At 38.2% G+C, this 8,199-nt stretch overlaps 1 pseudogene; it reads left to right on the top strand.

Moving 5' to 3' along the window:
* The first annotated feature begins 5,154 nt into the window (after positions 1-5,154).
* Positions 5,155-7,955, top strand: LOC131067975 (cytochrome P450 76C2-like; annotated as a pseudogene).
* Positions 7,956-8,199: the final 244 nt, after the last annotated feature.

Genomic DNA, 8,199 nt, shown 5'->3' with positions numbered 1-8,199 from the left:
AATAAATTAATAATCAAATAATAACCCACCTTATTAATTTTATCTCATAGTAAATTAATAATACAATTCAAATGATTAAATAGTATCACAATCGAAAAATACGAAATACTAAAAAGGGTGAGTACTACATCCTTCCCCTTAGATTACCATTATCTATAATGCAACCAAAATTAATTAATTATTGAAGATGATGACACGAATTGAAAATATAATTAACCATATAGTAACAAGAGGAATAATTAATCAAAAACATGGGCAACGAGAGGAAAACCAAGTGGTGGAGGGAAGGTTGAGGGTTTCAGAGACAGTTTCAACATGGTGGAAAATCTAACATGAACGGTTGGAGCGAACCTTTGGATCTTGGTTATATTGGTAAAAAAGAAGTGCCATTAGAGGCAGAAGCGAAAGATGTGGAAATTAACATCACAAGCGAAGTTGAAGAAGATTTGGATTTGTGGATAAAACACGCAGTCATCAACAAATTCACTGGACTCAGATTCAACAGAAATCAAATTAAAGATTGGGTGTATAGCAATTGGGATTCCAAAGTGGTTATCAAATTCATGCCTAAAGGATTTTTCAATGTCATCTTCATGGATGAAGAAGTGAGAAATAAAATTTTGATTCAACAGAATTGGTTCATGGAGGAGTGCCCGTTATATTTGCAGCCTTGACAACCTAATTTTAGTCCATTACCCTTGGTGGTATAGAATCATCCTGTATGGATTCGTTTGTACAATCTTCCTTTTGAATATTGGAATGATTCATGCCTTGAAAAATTGGAAGATCGTTGGGCACGCTGATTGATATTGATAATGGAATTATGGAAAGTGATTCATACTTGTATGCAAGGCTGAAGATCATGGCTGTGAAAAAGATTCCTTCTAAACTGTCACTTTTATTAGGGGACAATGTTTGGATGCAACATGTGGAAGTTGAAGCTTATCGACCGACTTGTGGGAGATGCGGTTTAAAGAACCATCAAAGTGCAGATTGCAGAGTCTTTGTCAAACCTGCAAGAAATGCCAAGAAGTGGGTCAAGAAGTTGAACAGTCAGTTAACGGTTACAAATGCAAACAAAGGTGATGTCATTGCCAAAACTCCAATTCTGGCATCTAAACCGCCATCCCCTAAGCAAAATTGTTGTGGTGCACGCTCAGAAAATGCAAAAGAGGTTGATGTTAGATTGTCCCCATCCAGTCTGGATCCTATCAATCATAAAGGCCTTTCAGATAATGAAATCAACTATGATTTGGATTCCGAAGATGAGTTTCATTTGGATGACAAATTGGACAACATCGATCCCAAAAGTATTAGTCAATCCGCAAACATTTTGTTGGGAAAGGCCAAAGGTGTCAAAGGTAGGAAAAGCAACTACCAGAAGAGAGAAGACAGGGCCAAAGAGAAAGGGATTATTAGCGTGTTGGATTTCTTGAAAAAAGCCAAGGGAGATTGATTCTCCCTTGGTGCGAAATGAAGATAACTACTTGGAATGTCAGGGGACTTTCAGCCCCTGACAAAAGTCGCTTGGTCAAACGCGCTTTGGCTAGAATATCGAGTGAAGTTATTTTGCTGCAAGAGACCAGGCTAAATATGATCAAGAGTTTTATGTCATATTTAAAGCCTTGAAGAAGTGGAGACATTACTTGTTGCCTAAGGAGTTTGTGTTGTATATGGATCATCAAGCTTTGCAGGATTTGAACAATCAGAGTAAGTTGAATCAAAGGCATATGAGATGGGTAGAATTCTTGCAGTAACACCTTTGTGTTGAAGCATAGAAGTGGGAAATCTAACAAAGTTGTTGATGAATTGAGTAGGAGAAGGAATTTGTTGACAGAGATGAGAGTGACAGTATTAGGATTTGAAGACATTATATGATGAAGACCTGGATTTTGCAGAACCTTGGAAAGCATGAAGAGAACCGGTTATGGTAGAAAGAAGCTAGTGGTTGGATTATTTCATTCAGGATGGGATTTTATTCAGAGGAGTTCAATTGCACGCATACCTAAGAGTTCTAAGAGGGAAAATTTGATAAAGGATAAACATAGTGGAGGTTTTGCTGGACTTTTGGTATGGACAAAATAGTAGCATTGGTGAGTGAGCAGTACTTTTGGCCCCAGATTCATAAGGATATTAAGAGATATGTGCAAAGTTGTAGAATTTGCCAAGTTACAAAGGGTAGTAGTTAGAATGTGGGATTGTATAAACCTTTTGACAGTACCGGTAAGACCTTGGGAGGATATAAGCATAGATTTTGTACTTGGATTGCCTAAAACACCGCGAGGGAATGATTCTATATTTATGGTAGTGGATAGATTCTCGAAGATTGCTCATTTCATACCTTGTAAGAAGACATCAGATGCATTGCATGTAGCAGACCTATTTTTCAAGGAAGTGCTGAGATTGCATGGATTACCTAAGAGCATAGTTTCAGTCAGAGACACTAAGTTTGCTGGCTATTTTTGCATAACACTCTGGAAGAAGATGAAAACAGATTTGAAGTTCAGTTCTACTTTTCATCCATAGACTGATGGATAGACGAAATTTGTTAACCGATGTTTGGGAAATTTGTTGAGATGTTTAGTGGGAGATAAAACTAGAAGTTGGGATTTGATCCTTGCACAAGCAGAGTTTGCCTACAACAATTCAGTGAATAGGAGTACTAGAAGAACACCTTTTAAGATTGTTACTGGAGTGCATCCTAGAGGTATATCAGAATTGAGAGATATTAGCAGTGAAGACCAGAGAAGTTCAAAAGTAGAAGACTTTGCAGATCACATGGCAGCCTTGCATATTCAGGTTAAGCAACATTTGGAAGACATGAAAAACAAGTATAAGGAGAAGTCAGATGATAAGAGAAGACATAAGGAATTTGAAGTTGGCAATGAAGTGATGGTATATCTAAGAAAAGAGAGATTCTCAGTTGGAACTTATAACAAGTTGCAAATGAAGAAATTTTGACCTTGCAGGATTTTGAGAAAATTTTGTTCTGGAAATGCATATGAAGTGGAGTTACCGGATGGTCTGAGTATTTTACCTGTGTTTATCATTGCAAATCTCCATGAGTATCATGAACATGAATTCAGTGAGGACAATGTTGCAGACTTGGAGAAACAATTACCCCAGAAGGAACTGGACCAGATTGAAGAAATTTTGGATAGTAGGATTGGGCATAGTACCCAAAGCAGTCAGTATAAGGAGTATCTTGTGAAGTGGAAGGACATACCAGTTGAAGATTTGTCTTGGATTTCTCAAGAAGAGGTAGACCGCCTTGGCTTTCCTCTGACCTCGACAAAGTGAGAGGCTCACTTTTTCAATAACCCTGGATGTCTGATGCAGGAGCACCGCCGATTCATAGAAATCTTGCATCAACCGAAAACATTTTCTTTCTATTTTTCTTTCTGTTTGCAGTTTCAGTTTTCTTTCTACATGTCCCGTATTTTACTCACTGGATTCTGTGGAGTTGGATTCTACTTGAAGACTTGATCATCTTTCTTATTTCCTAACCGCATTACATTTGGATCACTTTCCGACAAGATATCACTATCGGTTTCCTTGATAGTTTCCTGTTACCAGTTGACAATTCTTGTTACCGGCTGCTTAGACCTATTTTGGTGATCTACCAGAACCCTTATGAAGCTTGCAAAGCCTTGGGCATTGATCCTGATGTTCCTTGTCATGTGGTCAACCTTTTCCCACGATCTACATTTCATCCTTTCGATTTTATGGAGGAATCTCTTGGCGAAGGTCATCCTTGTTTAGTTTTACACATTAGGTCTTGTTCTTCAGGTTTTGATCCCTTTTGGGCCGACTTGATCCTTTGGATCGATATATATAATTATAATTGAGCATTAGAATGTAATCAATAGAAGAAGGAGGTAGCTATACTGTGCGTAGAAGATAGATCTTAAGATTTAAGGTCCTGATTGTGACCTATTATGTATGTTCTACTAGGCCTGTGAGTCGATATGCTATAATCTGGTTGCTACCGGTTGGATGTAATCAATTTTTCATACAATAAAACATTATGTTCTACATTACCTCCATCATATCTTTGTGTTTCTATTGTGTTTACTCTTGTTGACAGGTCCGGATTGATCTTTTTGAGGTCCCTCCTCACCAATGACTGCTTCATTTTCTATCTATTTATATATTTCTATCTCCCTCTCTATCTCTCTTCATATTTCTCTTTCACTTGTATAGACACACAATCCATGTTTCTCTCTACCTATATTTATATATCTCTCTCACTCTTTGTATAAATCTCTCTATATTGTTTATCTCTATCACCTTCTTGTTCTCTCGTGCCCTTAAGTTACTCCATCTCTATCTCCCTATCTCTGCCTCCCCCTCCATATATTTAATTATCCTTTTTTTCTTATTCACTCAGAATCTCCCCCCATCTTTCTTTATTTCTCTCTCACTCCTCTCTCTATCTTTTTCTATCCATATATTTCTCTACCTCTATCTCTCTATATATTTCCCTATCCATCTCTAAATCTTTATATCATCATCTATCTATATATCTCCCTCTCCGCTTCTCCCTAAATATTTATCTCTACCTCTATCTTCATCTTTCTCCATATATCTAAACATATTTTCCTCTATCTATCCATCCATCCATCCCTCTCCGCCCCCTCTCTCCCTCTCCCTAGACCTTTATATCTATATATCTTTGCCTCTCTTTCTCTATCACTCCATATTTTTTCTTTCTTCTCTCCCTCTACCTCTATCTCATTATCTCTTCATCTATGTCTACCCTTGTATCTATCCCTATCTCTACCTTTATGAATATATTCACTTCATATATATATATATTCCTCTCTACCTCTCAATTGTATAACATGCATAAATTGTTTAACATGTATTGTATGCATAGAATCCTAGGATGCATCTCATGTAGTTATATGTATATGTAACATATATTGAATATATAAGATGTGTAACATATGTTGTATGCCTAGGATACTGATGCATGTAGGAGCTGAGTAGACGTCGCCGTTCTAAGTGCGTTCTGAGAGGGTGACTATGACGGGACAATTCTGAATTCCTGTCTGTCCCCACAACCAGTAGAGAGGGTGACTATGACGGGACAATTCTGAATTCCTGTCTGTCTCCACAACCAGTAGCTTTATTGGTGGCCATAGAATGGAGATTTATGGTGGTTGTTTAACCACACGAATCTTACGCTGTCAAGGGTTGGTCACATCATTATCTTCATCCGTGGTAAGTTCTTATGTGCAGGGATTGGAAACTGTGATATCACTTGTAGGATAAGATCCATGTGAGTTGTGGTTTAATGTGCTGACCTATATCATATTTAAGCTAAGAATTTTGGCGTTAATCAGGAAGGAGACATCATACAGTCCCCGTGGGCATGCCCATCGGCTAAATATGAGGATTTGAGTGGTTGGAGAGGCACCTCATTGCTGGAATTTTATCTTGTATTCTCATGGATTAGTGGGAGTGAAACCTCATTGCTGGAACTTCATCCTCCATTATCATGGACACCCATCTATTGAACTGCTATTCTGTGCTTCTTAGCTGTGTTTTGGTCTTACTCTCTGTATTGATGCTATGGAAAAGAAACACGAAGCGGCTTCCCCTTCCACCCGGGCCACCTGCTTGGCCTATTATAGGAAACCTGTTGCTACTAGGGAAAAAACCCAACGAGGCACTGTTTACCCTTTCTGGGCAATATGGTCCCTTGATGACTCTCTTTCTTGGCATGAAAACAACTGTGGTGGTGTCCTCTGCTGCCATGGCCAAGGAGGTGCTCAAAACCCATGACAATATCTTTGCAGGGCGGGTTGTCATTCATGCAGCCAAAATACTCTCTTACCACAAGTCCTCAATAATATGGGATCAAAATGGATCCCAATGGCGAAAATTCAGACGTATTTGCACTACAGAGCTTTTGTCTCCCAAGAAACTCCAAGCTTCGGAACATGTCAGAAGAGATTCAGTTTTCCAGATGATTCGATTGATTTTCCAGGAGAACAGTCTGAAGGGAAAGAGTGTGAACTTTGCTGATTTAATATTCCACACAGGTCTGACCATGTTAAGTAATATGATGTTCGGTACAAAGGTAGTCGACCCAAATGATCCCGATTTTGTTGAGCTCGCTAACGCCTTTAGTTCATGGGTGAAGCTTATCGAAAAACCCAATTTGGCTGATTTTTTTCCATGGCTTGGGTTTCTGGGTCTTTATGGTGTCGACCGTAAAATAGCAGCCCATATAAAACGAGCTCATTATTTCTTAGATCTATGGATAAGCAATAGACTGGCGAGGAGAAGCAGAGAGCTGAATGATGAAAGAGAGAAAGAGAAGGGTTTTTTGGACGTGCTGCTAGATATGAGAGGCCATGATCTCAGTCTGACAGATATCAGAGCTATAATTTTTGTAAGTTCAATTTTTGGTATAAAAGTTTGAAGTACCTTGTTGTGTATTAAGTTTAATTTGACATGGGGTATTTTGATATGGCAGGATCTATTAGTGGCTGGTAGTGATACAACTGGTGCAACACTAAATGGACTTTGGCAGAATTCATTTATAATCCAAATAAGATGGAAAAAGTCCAAGTGGAATTGGAGGAGGTCGTGGGTCACAATAGAAGAGTGGAAGAATGTGATATTGAGCATTTGCCTTATCTACATGCAGTGGTGAAAGAAGTGCTCCGATTATATCCGGCGGCCCCTCTTTTAGTCCCTCATAGAGCAACAAGCTCTTTTGAAATGGAGGGATTTTTGATCCCCAAAGACACACAAGTGTGGGTTAATGTGTGGGCAATGGGAAGGGATCCTGCTGTGTGGAAGGAGCCCTGCAAATTTATGCCAGAGAGATTTTTGGAGGGTGAGAAGGCTAAGATGGACTTTAAGGGATAGGATTTTGAGTTTCTACCATTTGGAGCAGGGAGAAGAATATGCCTAGGGCTTCCCTTGGTTGATAAGATGCTTCATTTTATTTTGGCTTCACTGCTTCACTCCTTCGATTGGAGTCTTCCTGATGGAATGAGCGCAAAGGAACTAGACATGGACTATCTATATGGAGTGGTACTGAAGAAGCGTCAAAAATTGCAAGTGATCCCCACACCACGCCTACAACATCACATATATTAGTTCTTCAATAGTAAGGTAATTTGTTCAACAGGTTGCTTGCCAAAGTCTAATTTAAATTAGAATGGCTTGAAGTGCTTGTAGGATATTTAGGCATTAATATTTAGTCTATCGTCGTGGTAAATAAGTGTGTAAGAACAATCTTTAAAATTTAAGTTATGGTGAACAATAGTTTTTCTTTTTAAAAATCTACAGTATATCAACTTAATCAGTATACTCGTAATATGTATAAGATATTTATTATGAAAATCAAAAGGAATAAATTCCTTTGTAATAATAAACTTGGTCTGAGAATAAAGAAGCTTCTTCAGCCATTCTCAGCAATACTCTTCTTACAATATCTCCAAGCTAGATTCCTGATATTAACTTCTCAAATAACTGATAACCAGGATTTAATGTTTCTACATCCAGAGCTTTGTCAAATTCAGTTACAGGAAGATGTGAAGACCAAAAGTTTCCCCATTCCAAGTTTATAACCATGTTACAGAATTCTTGAAGAGTCCCTTCCCCTTTGGAATGGCATCTACTCTTTCTGCATAACATGCATTAGTCTCAGTCCCTAGAATAACAGTATCATTGATCAGTGTTGTAACTCGCATGTCTAACCCTTGCCTTTGAAGGGGCTCATTTAAGGCTGCCACAACATCCTTGCCAATCTTGCAAATCTGTTGAGTTAAAAGACTCTGTCACTAACTCAACAGTGTGTCGGAAGTGGATTGACTCGGAGAGGGGGGGTGAATCAGAGGCAATATAAATTTTGACTCATCTTGCACAAAAACAAAAACTGTTCACACTTGAACTTAGAGAAGGATTGAATCTTATTAAAGCATGTATTTATGACCATTCAATACAAATAAATTGATTTAACTTTTAATGCTTATAACAGAAACTGACTCTTGCAAGAATAAGTTTGATCATTACATATACTGCAGCATTGAAAATAACAATGAACAGTTTTGCACTTTGACTATGACATGCTTGGGATCAAAATGACAAAAGAAATGCAGATAATAGAACTCATGAATGAGACAAAGATAAACATATCAGAGCAGTCTAATGAGGCAGAGATTTTCATGAGTGGAA

The sequence above is a fragment of the Cryptomeria japonica genome, chromosome 6 (assembly GCF_030272615.1).
Source record: "Cryptomeria japonica chromosome 6, Sugi_1.0, whole genome shotgun sequence".
In the NCBI taxonomy this organism is placed as follows: Eukaryota; Viridiplantae; Streptophyta; class Pinopsida; order Cupressales; family Cupressaceae; genus Cryptomeria; species Cryptomeria japonica.
This window is presented reverse-complemented; position numbering and strand designations above follow the sequence as displayed.